Raw genomic sequence first — 10,736 nt, 5'->3', positions numbered from 1 at the left:
AACTACAGGGACAGACTAAAGATAAATCCCCCAACTCACAAATATACAGGTGAGAATAAAGAAGAACAGCTATAGCTACATCTATAACGAGCAGCATGGCAACTCCTACAGCCAAGTGATTACTGTTCCAAGCACATATTATAGAGGGGGAAATACAGGACCAGTACCTTTGTCCAGAGGATCCTGAATGGGAGGATGTTGTTAAACTCTGGCAGGGGGTCACTCAAGTCTTCTTTCTTCTTTGTCTTCTCTCTTCTTCTCTTCTCTCTCTCTTCTTGTTTCGCTGTCTCTCTCTCACAATCTTTCTCTCCCACAATCGCTGGCTCTCTGAAATCACTGTCACTCTCAAATTGCTGTCTCTCTCAAATCGCTCGGGATATTTCACTTTTTGGGGAGAAATAATAAGAGATTGTGAGCAGGAGCATAATGGGGGCTGTGGACCCCGACACCTCTAGAGCCCCAGATGCCCTAAATGGCAATGTCAGCTCTTTATCCTTCTACATTGTGATTAAAAATAGTATGCCAATGCATAAACTACATATCCTATCCACTATAAGGCTGTAATTGGAAGTGAGGGAGCCTGACTGCTGTTGCGTGTGCTATTTAGCTGACAAAAATGTTGGGCAATCAGGATGTAGGCTTTTATCACTGGCATGTGGAAAGGGCCTTCATCTCCCATAATGCACTATAAGGGTTGACCATAAGAGGTAGGTAGCATTTATATTGCTTATAATGTCATGATCACGACTGGCTTGTAACAATACTACAGATCCCATCATGCTCTATGATTTATTGGTTATATTAATACAGGGATCATCTCCATATTCCTATTGGTTTCCCTTTCCCCCTGTATGTACCCACTGTGCCTGCTTCCCATAACCAGCTGTGCACTGATCAGTGCCCCTGCACCCATAATGCCAGGAATCCTAAGGGCAGACATTTATTCTTCTGATTTGTGCTACTTGTCTTTCTACTTAAGCCTCTCTGAACGATCACCCACTCTAGTGCTGAGGCCACTGACTGTTGCTAGGATGACTGCGACCGTTGGAAAATGACAGTTGGAATATGACCGTTGGTATTTACAGCAGAGGCAGAGAAAATGGTCTAATGGTTCAAATGCAACAACAAGTAAACTAAACACATATTTCCTTAGAACTATACGTTTTTATGGTCTCACTCCCATTAGAGATGGCATATGGGGAGATTTTAGGCACTTTAACACCCACGTGTGTTAGTAGATTGGGGGTCAGGGTTGCCATCAGAAACCCATTTTCAGGTGATACCCTGTATAAGTGTAATATCTAGATATCTATACTGAGTTGTCTTTTTATTTAAATATATGTTCAGTGCCTCTCAACAGGCTGCAGTCCCCGTGTACAATTGCAGAAATTTCACATGTTTAGAAGGTAATACCCAGAGAGCACAATGTATACCACCATAGTGTATTTATTGCAGGAAAGTCATGCCAAGCTGCCTTAAATTACTCCCCCCCCCTTCCCTGCTTGTCACACAGATGCCATTTGGAACAGTTCCATGACAAGCAGCTCCCCAAGCAATTAGAGTGGTAGGCAGTGGGTCAATTTTGGGAGTGATGGTCCCACTACCCAAGCTACTATAAATGATGGGTGACAAAACACCCAAAATTGCCCTTTGTATCATCTAAATATGCCCCCCCTGTTCCCCGTGGATGGATCAGCTGCACTTACCTCTGAATCCAGAAATGAAATAACGGTCATCTGTACCTGAGCCGTTAAATCACCTTCCTTGCAGCTTTCAGCCAATCACAGCTGAGCTGGGAGTGATGTCACCGAGATAAGGTATTATATCCCAGTAACTGACAGCCAATCACATACTCAGTTACATATCAAACCTGCACATTCTGAAACAACACTAATAAACTATAAACATAAGCAGCTTTAGAACCAGGGCCCCCATCAGATCTCCTGGGACCCCTGACTGGACTTCATTAATGACAGATCTTTTCAAATATTATGGTAAGGTTCTTTATTGGTCCTTACAAGGTGCAGGCTCAGAGGCTGCTTATAAGAATTGCCCAAGCAGGCGATTTAAATATGAGAGAATATGTTGGATTTTCATGGATATGAGGAACGTATTACTACAACTCCCACAATGCTCCAACAAGCTCAGACCGGTGGGAAAGGATGACAAGCCCTTATACAGTGTTAGGTGTTATTCTTTTGAGCATGTGCGGAACAGGTCACAACACCTGAGGGGCCTTGTCCGTGAGGAGAAGTGTAGCCAATAAACACCTCACTAGTAAAGATTTAATCCTTCCAGTGCTTTTTGTCCTTGTTTACATTTGCCTTACAGTGTAGCCACGCCCTCTGCCGCGCCTCCTTCTTTTTATAGGCTCTAGTTATTCACTCGGCTTCTCACTGGAGGAGCGAAAGCGGCGGCTTCCATCTGATTGGTCGAGGGGTCAAACGCATAGAAGAGGCTGTTCTGCCTCCACCAACATGGCGGCAGCCGTGGTTGGGTTGCTGCTTCTGGCCGGGTTCGGTGACACCGGGTTGGCTTCAGCGCAAGACGTTGGCGGTATTGAAGCTCGGGTGTTAGGACTGCGGCTGGAGGAGGGAAGTGGCGTGTCAATGAGTGGCGGAGTGATCAGAGCTCGCCCTGGTTCTTCCTTCCGCCTCCGTCTTTATGGATCGGGGCTACGAAATGACACCTGGCCCTGGGTATCTATTGGCAGCCCCACAAACAAGACTTGTTCCCCAGGGCCAGACTCGCCCCTCCAACTGCTGGAAGAGTTCCGAGTGTGTAGCGAGCACTCAGGTCTGGTCACTGTGCGGGCTGTGAATGAGAGGAAGGACCGAGGCCTCATGTACCCCCTGTGCACCCGCAAAGGAAACAGCTGGGCCCCATTCCCCGGCGGAGACACCACTCATTACAGTCCTGGAGGCTGGTGAGGAAGAGGAGAAGCCGCCCTGGCAAGGAGATGAACCACAGTGTACCATGGGCTCCTTCAGCTCCAGCTTGTTTAGTTTTAGGGATGAAGTTTCCCCAGTAGAACCTTCTGAAACCGCTGCAAGGCATTATTTGGCTTCCTGGCTCCTGGCTCTTCTTATTGTCTTGTGTGTCCTTCTGTCTGGCTTGCTCAGGGGGCTTCAGCTCAGCACTCTAATCCTGGAACCCCCAGAGCTTGGCCTGTTGCGAGATTGGGGAAGTCCCAGTGAAAGACACGGGGCCACTCGGTTGGACCCCCTCCGGACGCGCTGGGGCGGCTACACACTGATCTCCATGCTGGCCCTGTGCTGCCTTACTAACTCTGCAGTGGCCGTTCTGCTGTACCATGCTATAGGTTCACTACCTGCAGCCATATTCTCAGCAGCTGGATTGCTTTTATTGGCTGGTGAGGCGCTACCAGCTGCAGTAAGTTCTCGCTGGGGGCCCGTCCTAGCTCCCAAGTGCCTATGGCTTACACATTTCTTCCTGCTCCTGGCAGGGCTCCTCTCATTCCCTATGTCATGGCTTTTAGAGACAGCGTTTGGGCAGGATCCAAGCTGCAGCCGACTAAGAGTCCATATCTTGGAAATGGCCCGATGTGGAGACCCCTACAGTGAATTGGTGAGGGATGAATTCAGCAAGGGGGCCCTAAGGAATAGGACCGTAGAGGATATTCTAACTCCGGTGGGTAAATGTTTTATGCTTCCCAGTGATGCTTTGTTAGACTTCAACACCATGTCCAGCATCATGGAGGGTGGCTATACCCAAATCCCAGTATATGAGAACGAGCGCTCCAATATTGTGGATATCCTTTATGTCAAGGACCTGGCTTTTGTGGACCCACAAGACTGTACTTCACTGAGCACCATCACTCGCTTTTACAGCCATCCTGTCCACTTTGTGTTCAGTGATACCAAGCTGGAAGCTGTGCTGGAGGAGTTCAAGAAGGGTGAGGGGTTGTGGTGAATGCAAGAGCTGTATGAGTGTTTGAGCAAGCCTGTATGTCTTTTTTAGGTTAAAGGGGTGGTTCACCTTTAAGTAAACTTTTAGTATATAATAGAACGGCCAATTCTAAGCAACTTTTCCATTGGTTTTCATTATTTATTTTTTATAGTTTTATAATTATTTGCCTTTTCCCTCTGACTCTTTCCAGCTTTCAAATGGGTGTCGCTGACCCCATCTAAAAAGCAAATGCTCTGTAAGGCTACAAATGTATAATTATTGCTACTTTTTATTACCGATCCTTCTATTCAGGCCTCTCCTATTCATATTCCAGTCTCTTATTCAAATCAATGCATGGTTTCTAGGATAATTTGGGCCCTAGCTACCAGATTGGTTAAGATGCATATTGAAGAGCTGCTGAATAAAAAGCTAAATAACTCAAAAACCACAAATAATAAAAAATGAAAACCAATTGCTAATTGTTTCATAACATTACTCTCTACATTATACTAAAAGTGAACGCAAACATGAACAACCCCTTTAATCAGAAACAGGAGGTAGGAGATACTTCAAATAAAAGGGACCGAAGATATTGTCCCTGGAGTGTCCCTGAAATATGAAAACTGCACCCTCCTCTACTGTATTCTGTGTATTTGTATTGAAATGAAAGTACAACCTTATAATATTTGTCCATCCTTTGGTCTTTTTCATCATTTATGCATTCTTTTTTAATTGTGTTTTAAATTCGACCTGGCAATCCTTCCTCTGTGACTTTGTTTCTTAGGCAAGTCCCACATGGCCATCGTACAGAAAGTGAACAACGAGGGAGAAGGAGATCCGTTCTATGAAGTTATGGGACTGGTGACCCTCGAAGATGTCATAGAGGAGATCATAAAATCAGAAATTTTGGATGAGTCAGAGGACTGCAGTAAGGCCATTGTTATCAATGTGTGGTTAGCAGTGGTGTAATTAGAAATTAATGGACCCCACAGCAAATTATTTTTCAGGCCCCCAAAATGCCTAGAAGGTGACCTTTTTATTACCAATAATGATGGAAATTGTATATCAATTAGGGCTTCCTGGGGCCCTTATACCTCCTGGGGGCCCCCTGCAGCTGCAGGGTCTGCTTCCTCTGTAGTTGCTACCCTGGTGGTTAGGAACAGCGCTAAGTATTTTTTATTCACATCTGCCCCTTCTGCTCCAGTAGAATTCTGCACTGAAATCCGTTTCTCAAAAGAGCAAACAGATTTTTTTACATTTAATTTTGAAATCTGACACGGGGCTAGACATATGGTCAGTTTCCCAGCTGCACCCAATCATGTGACTTGTGCTCTGATAAACTTCAGTCACTCTTTACTGCTGTACTGCAAGTTGGAGTGATCTCACCCCTCCCTTTCCCCCAGCAGCCTAACAACAGAACAATGGGAAGGTAACGAGAAAGCAGCTCCCTGACACAAGATAACAGCTGAACAGCTCTGTCTTGTTCAGTGTTTAGAAGCAAGTGAGATATTGTGGTGCCAAAGCCAGAGCGAAGTGGCCGGGCTCTCGCGAGAGCATCGATCACGTGGATACGTGCTGCCGGGTGAGCATACGCCATTACCACACCACAGTTTATCGATAAGATAACAGATGGCTGGTAGATCTAAGTAAAATCCAGGTCCCACTGCAACTTCTTCAGTTACATTGAGTAGGAGAAACAACAGCCTGCCAGAAAGCAGTTCCATCCTAAAGTGCTGGCTCTTTCTGAAAGCACATGACCAGGCAAAATGACCTTAAATGGCTGCCTACACACCAATATTACAGGAATTAAATTTTATATTGTAGCGGGAATTATTTGCAGTGTAAAAATAGAAATAAAAACGACATCATAAAAATGACAGAATCCCTTTACGCAATCCAGATATGGGGACTGAAGAACAAACCATTTTAAATCACCCCCTATTGCAGTAAATTGGAATATTTAGGCTTATGGTCTTGAAAAAGTAGTTGTGATCTAAAGCACCACAACTATATATAAAATATCAGTATATATTAAAATTAAATGTACAACAATTTGACACAATTTCTAATACTTTACTACCTTGTTTTGGTTAAAAACACTGCCTGCATGATAAAGACTGCTCTTAAATGCAACTGGAAGTTGCTTAGAGGTCAGACATGTTACTGTATTGTAGAGCGTATGAGAGAATATCATTACCTACTTATGGCAATATTTGCTGTACCTTTTACTTCTCCACAGGGCACAAAGTAAAAAAGAAGAGGCAGCCAGTACAGCCAATAGTAATACCCCGTGGTGGGGATGACTTGTCCTTCTTTAGAAGCTCAGAAGCCGAACAGAAGGTTAAAATGTCGCCCCAGCTTCTGCTGGCAACACAGCGCTTTCTGACTCAGGGTTAGTTTTATCCATGGCCACCACTTATTTTTGTAGAGTCAGTGCTGCATGTTTATTTTCAAACCATCATATGTATTATTTAATTTAATGAACTTCTCCCACTACTCCTGCGTGTAGACTTTCTAAAGTGATGAACTTTTCACCCGACTAAAATGGGGCAGCAGTTGCTTTTGTTTTCTTCCAGCAAATGCCTTGCCAAATGGACAGCGAAACACTTGTGTGCCTCTTTATCCACTAAAGGTGACCATACTCAGAGAGACATTGCCAAACAAGCAGATTTCTCCCCGATATGCCCACCTTGAGAACAGATGCGGTCTGCGATCCAACGGGATGTTTAGCCCTGCCTGATCGGCATCTGCCCCATTTTCGGCCAGATATCAGTTGGGAAAGCCCGTCGGTGGACCCCATACACGGGCCAATAAGCTGCTAACTCGGTCTGTATGCAGCTTTTATCGACCCATGTATGGCCACCTTAAAGGAGAACTAAACCCTAAAAATAAATATGGCTAAAAATGCCATATTTTATATACCGAGCTTCTCAATAGCAGCGATGATCCAGGACTTCAAACTTGTCACGTCTGCGACACTCACATGCTCAGTGAGCAGCTGTTGAGAAGCTAAGCTTAGGGATCGTCACAAATTATCAAGCAGAAAATGAGATTGGTCTGTAATATAAGCTGATGCTACAGGGCTGATTATACAATTCTGATGCTAATTGCCCTGGTTTCTGTGCTGCCATGTAGTAATTATCTGTATTTATTACTAATCAGCCTTATATTGTTACATTTCTATTCTATGTGTACTGTATATTGTGAGTAGGTCCCTAAGCTCAGTAAGTGACAGCAGCACAGAGCATGTGCAGTGAATCAGCAGAAAAGATGATGGAAGGCTACTGGGGCATCTTTGGAGACACAGATCTTTACTGCTAAAGGGATGTGGTTGCCTTGGGATAATACAGAAGCCTAACACATAATGTACAAAATTTCTAGCCGACTTCTTTAGTTAAGCCTTCGTTCTCCTTTAACAGTCACTCAATGCTGGTGCACCAATTTATATAGTTGCAGATACTTGGGGAGGCTCATTTCTTATTTGGGTGTTTCTTTCCCCAGGGTCTTGTCACCCAATGGATTTTAGCTGTTTTGAGCAGGGCTCTCCTTACCTCTTGTATGGGTTATATTTTGGTATGGAATCTGTATATTCACGGTATAATTACTTCTGTTGTACATAGCTGTGGAATATGTTGGTGCTTTACAAATATAAGCTAGTAATAATAACACTCTTTTTCTTTACAATGCTGCTTTCCCTCCCTGCCACTTAACCTCTTCTTGTCTTTGGTAGAAGTGGATCTATTTGGTACCTCCAGGGTTTCAGAGAAAGCCCTCTTAAACCTACTAAAGCTCCCAGGAGTCACCCAGGAGGTGAAGTTTGATGACAGCGATCGTCTGTGTCCTGAGCATTTTCTATACCTACGCAGCCAGCCTGTGGATTACTTCATTCTAATTCTGCAGGTGATCTCTAGGGGACGGTCATTTCAAAACGGTCAGCCTTCCAGTCATAGGCTTTTACAAATTCTGTTTTGGTATTAGGGTACGGTGCAAGTGGAAATTGGAAAAGAAGGGCTGAAGTTTGAGAATGGAGCATTCACCTACTATGGTGTAGCTGCACTGAGTCCCTGTCTGTTAGGTAAGAGCCAATTCGGTTATACAGATTTCTGCTATCCTGCCCTGGTCTAAACTATTGAGGTTTATAGTTCCAATGTAGAATCTGAATACAGGTATGGGACCTGTTATCCAGAATGCTCGGGACCTGGGGTTTTCCAGATAATGGATGTTTCTGTAATTTGGATCTTCATACCTTAAGTCTACTAGAAAATCATGTAAACATTAAATAAACCCAATAGGCTGTTTTTTCTTCCAATAAAGATTCATTATATCTTAGTCTGAATCATGTACAAGGTACTGTTTTATTATTACAGAGAAAAAGGGAACATCTTAAAACAATTTGGATTATTAGATTATAATGGAGTCTATGGGAGATGGCCTTTCCTTAATTCCCAGCTTTCTGGTTAATGGGTTTCCGGATAACAGATCCCATGCCTGTACTTCTTCCCGTATACTAACCACATCATCCCAATCACCATTGCTTTCCTTTTGTCACTCGTGCCGTATTCCTCAGGTCATCAGTCCCCTGGTATTCAAAACAGTCCTACAGATTCCAGTTTCTACTATCCAGACTACACTGTGAGAGCCTTGAGTGACTTGCAGATAGTCAAGGTATGTAGCAAGTATTCTATAATGTTATAATTCTCAGGAGTGTAACTGTAGGAGAAACAAGAGCTAGTTTGTCTTGGGGGCTGCTGCCGCAGCTGCTGGGAGGCTGATGCCTATGTTTCTAACCCCGATCATCTTACTTAAAGGAATGGTAACATCAAGTTAAAGTGTTTTAAAGTAATGGCAATGTCATTTAGTGTTGCCCTGCACTGGTAAAACTGATGTGTTTGCTTCCGAAACACTACTATAGTTCATATAAACAAGCTGCTGTGTAGCAATGGCGGAAATTGAAAAAAGGCTATATGGCACAGGTTAAATAGTGGACAACAGATAACACCATTATATTCTACAGAGTTTATCTACTGTGTAATCTGAGCCTTTTCTCCTTTGAATGGCTGCCCCCATTGCTACACAGCAGCTTATTTATATAAACTATAGTAGAGTTTCTGAAGCAAACACACCACCAGTTCTACCAGTGCAGGGCAACACTGCATTATATTTGTATTACCGTACTTTAAAACACTTTGATGTTGGTTTAATGCCTTGTATGTTTTAAATACTGGTTGTGCTTGGTTAATCCAGTGGGGGGTGCATACGTGTGCTTATTTCAGTCTGCACACAATATTGTGAGGTGTGTATCTTTAGTGAATGGACTCCAGACCAGGCAACCGGAAATTTCAATACTGAACTGTTTGTGTAGACTAGCATTTGGTTTGAATGTTGGGGAATGGTGGGAATAGTTTCCATATCAACTGGATAAATATCATTCTGCCATATACTTCTGTGTCCCAGCTCACCAAATGACAAATGGTTAATTGGACAATAAAAATTAAGCTAATATCCGGTGTTAATAAGCTGCCATGACAGTAGCTCCCAGAGTGACTTGCTCCTACCAGACTAGCTGTGCCTGCAGCATATACACTAGGGGGAGGGTTTTTGCCAGGGGCTGTGAAGATTATCCCTGCTGGAATGCACTGGCTGGATTGCTTGAAAGCAGGAATGTGCAACATGCTGGAGGATTTTACTTTTGTGTATGCTCATTTCATACTGTTCAGGGTTGTAGCACTAGCACAGTACAGAAATACTCTCTGTGAGTCTTTTTGTCAGTGGTCCTGGGCTGGCAACCTTTATATATAAACAGCGGTGTGAAAAGAGCTGAAAAGGCTTATCATCACTAACTGTGAAACCCAAAGGCATTTTTCGCTTTGTTAGTGTGGGGTCTGACTAAATGCCCACAATTGTATAGCAATCCCTTCTAAGTGTGTGTATGTATTTAACACTTTATTGAAGCTGAGTAAATATTAGGATCTAGTAGTAAAGGGCATGGGTCGCTAAACAGGCATAACAAAGGTCATTTTATAGGATTAATAGCATATGGTATATATAATGGTATATATATATTATAGTGGCTTTGCAAATTATTTTCTCCATGCACACTGGATAGATGGTTTACAGCACTCTGTTTTAGTATCCATTATGGGTGAGCTTTGGGTACAAAGCAAAAAAGGAGTATTCTGTAACTCAAAATCTTCCATCTAAAAACATACATACAGACCCTGTGGCATTCTGCCTTGGGTATGCAAATATAAAAGGTTGTAGTGAGGGAGACATTCAGAGGCTAGCAAATGTTTTGGTTTCCCCCCTGAAGGTTCACTTCTCCTTTATAAACTTTCCTAATGCATGAAATGAATCCTACGTACAGCAAAACCTTTATTTCTCATTACCAGCGTATAACTTCTAGTTCCTCCTCTATTGTGCTTCATATACTATACCTGATTAAATACAGGTTAATAGGCTGCAGTATCTGAATGCAGTGCGGAACTCCCACTCACACACCAACACCCAGTCTCCAGACAGCGTGGAGCTGAAGATCCTGCCCAACAGCCAAATGCAGCTGCTGAATAACCGCAACATGGAATCAGGTATGAAACAGCCCATTACTTAATCTCACACATGTAACCGCTTTCCTTTTCTTGCATCATCTTCACGTTGTTAAATGTAGAAACCAATAGTGTTTGTACATTCTAGAAGTAACAGTGTTTTAGGATGGGCTGCTGAGTGTCAGCTAAAACTACCACTGGCATACACTGCAGGATATCCCTAAGCTGTGGGAACCCTGAATTCTGACTTACTTTTGGTCAGTGATGGATAATAATGCACTTTAA

General features: G+C 43.3%; 1 pseudogene; it reads left to right on the top strand.

Moving 5' to 3' along the window:
• The first annotated feature begins 426 nt into the window (after positions 1 to 426).
• On the top strand, positions 427 to 10,630 carry LOC121402030 (annotated as a pseudogene).
• The last annotated feature ends 106 nt before the right edge of the window (positions 10,631 to 10,736 follow it).

The sequence above is a fragment of the Xenopus laevis genome, chromosome 3S, assembly GCF_017654675.1.
Source record: "Xenopus laevis strain J_2021 chromosome 3S, Xenopus_laevis_v10.1, whole genome shotgun sequence".
Taxonomy (NCBI): Eukaryota; Metazoa; Chordata; class Amphibia; order Anura; family Pipidae; genus Xenopus; species Xenopus laevis.
This window is presented reverse-complemented; position numbering and strand designations above follow the sequence as displayed.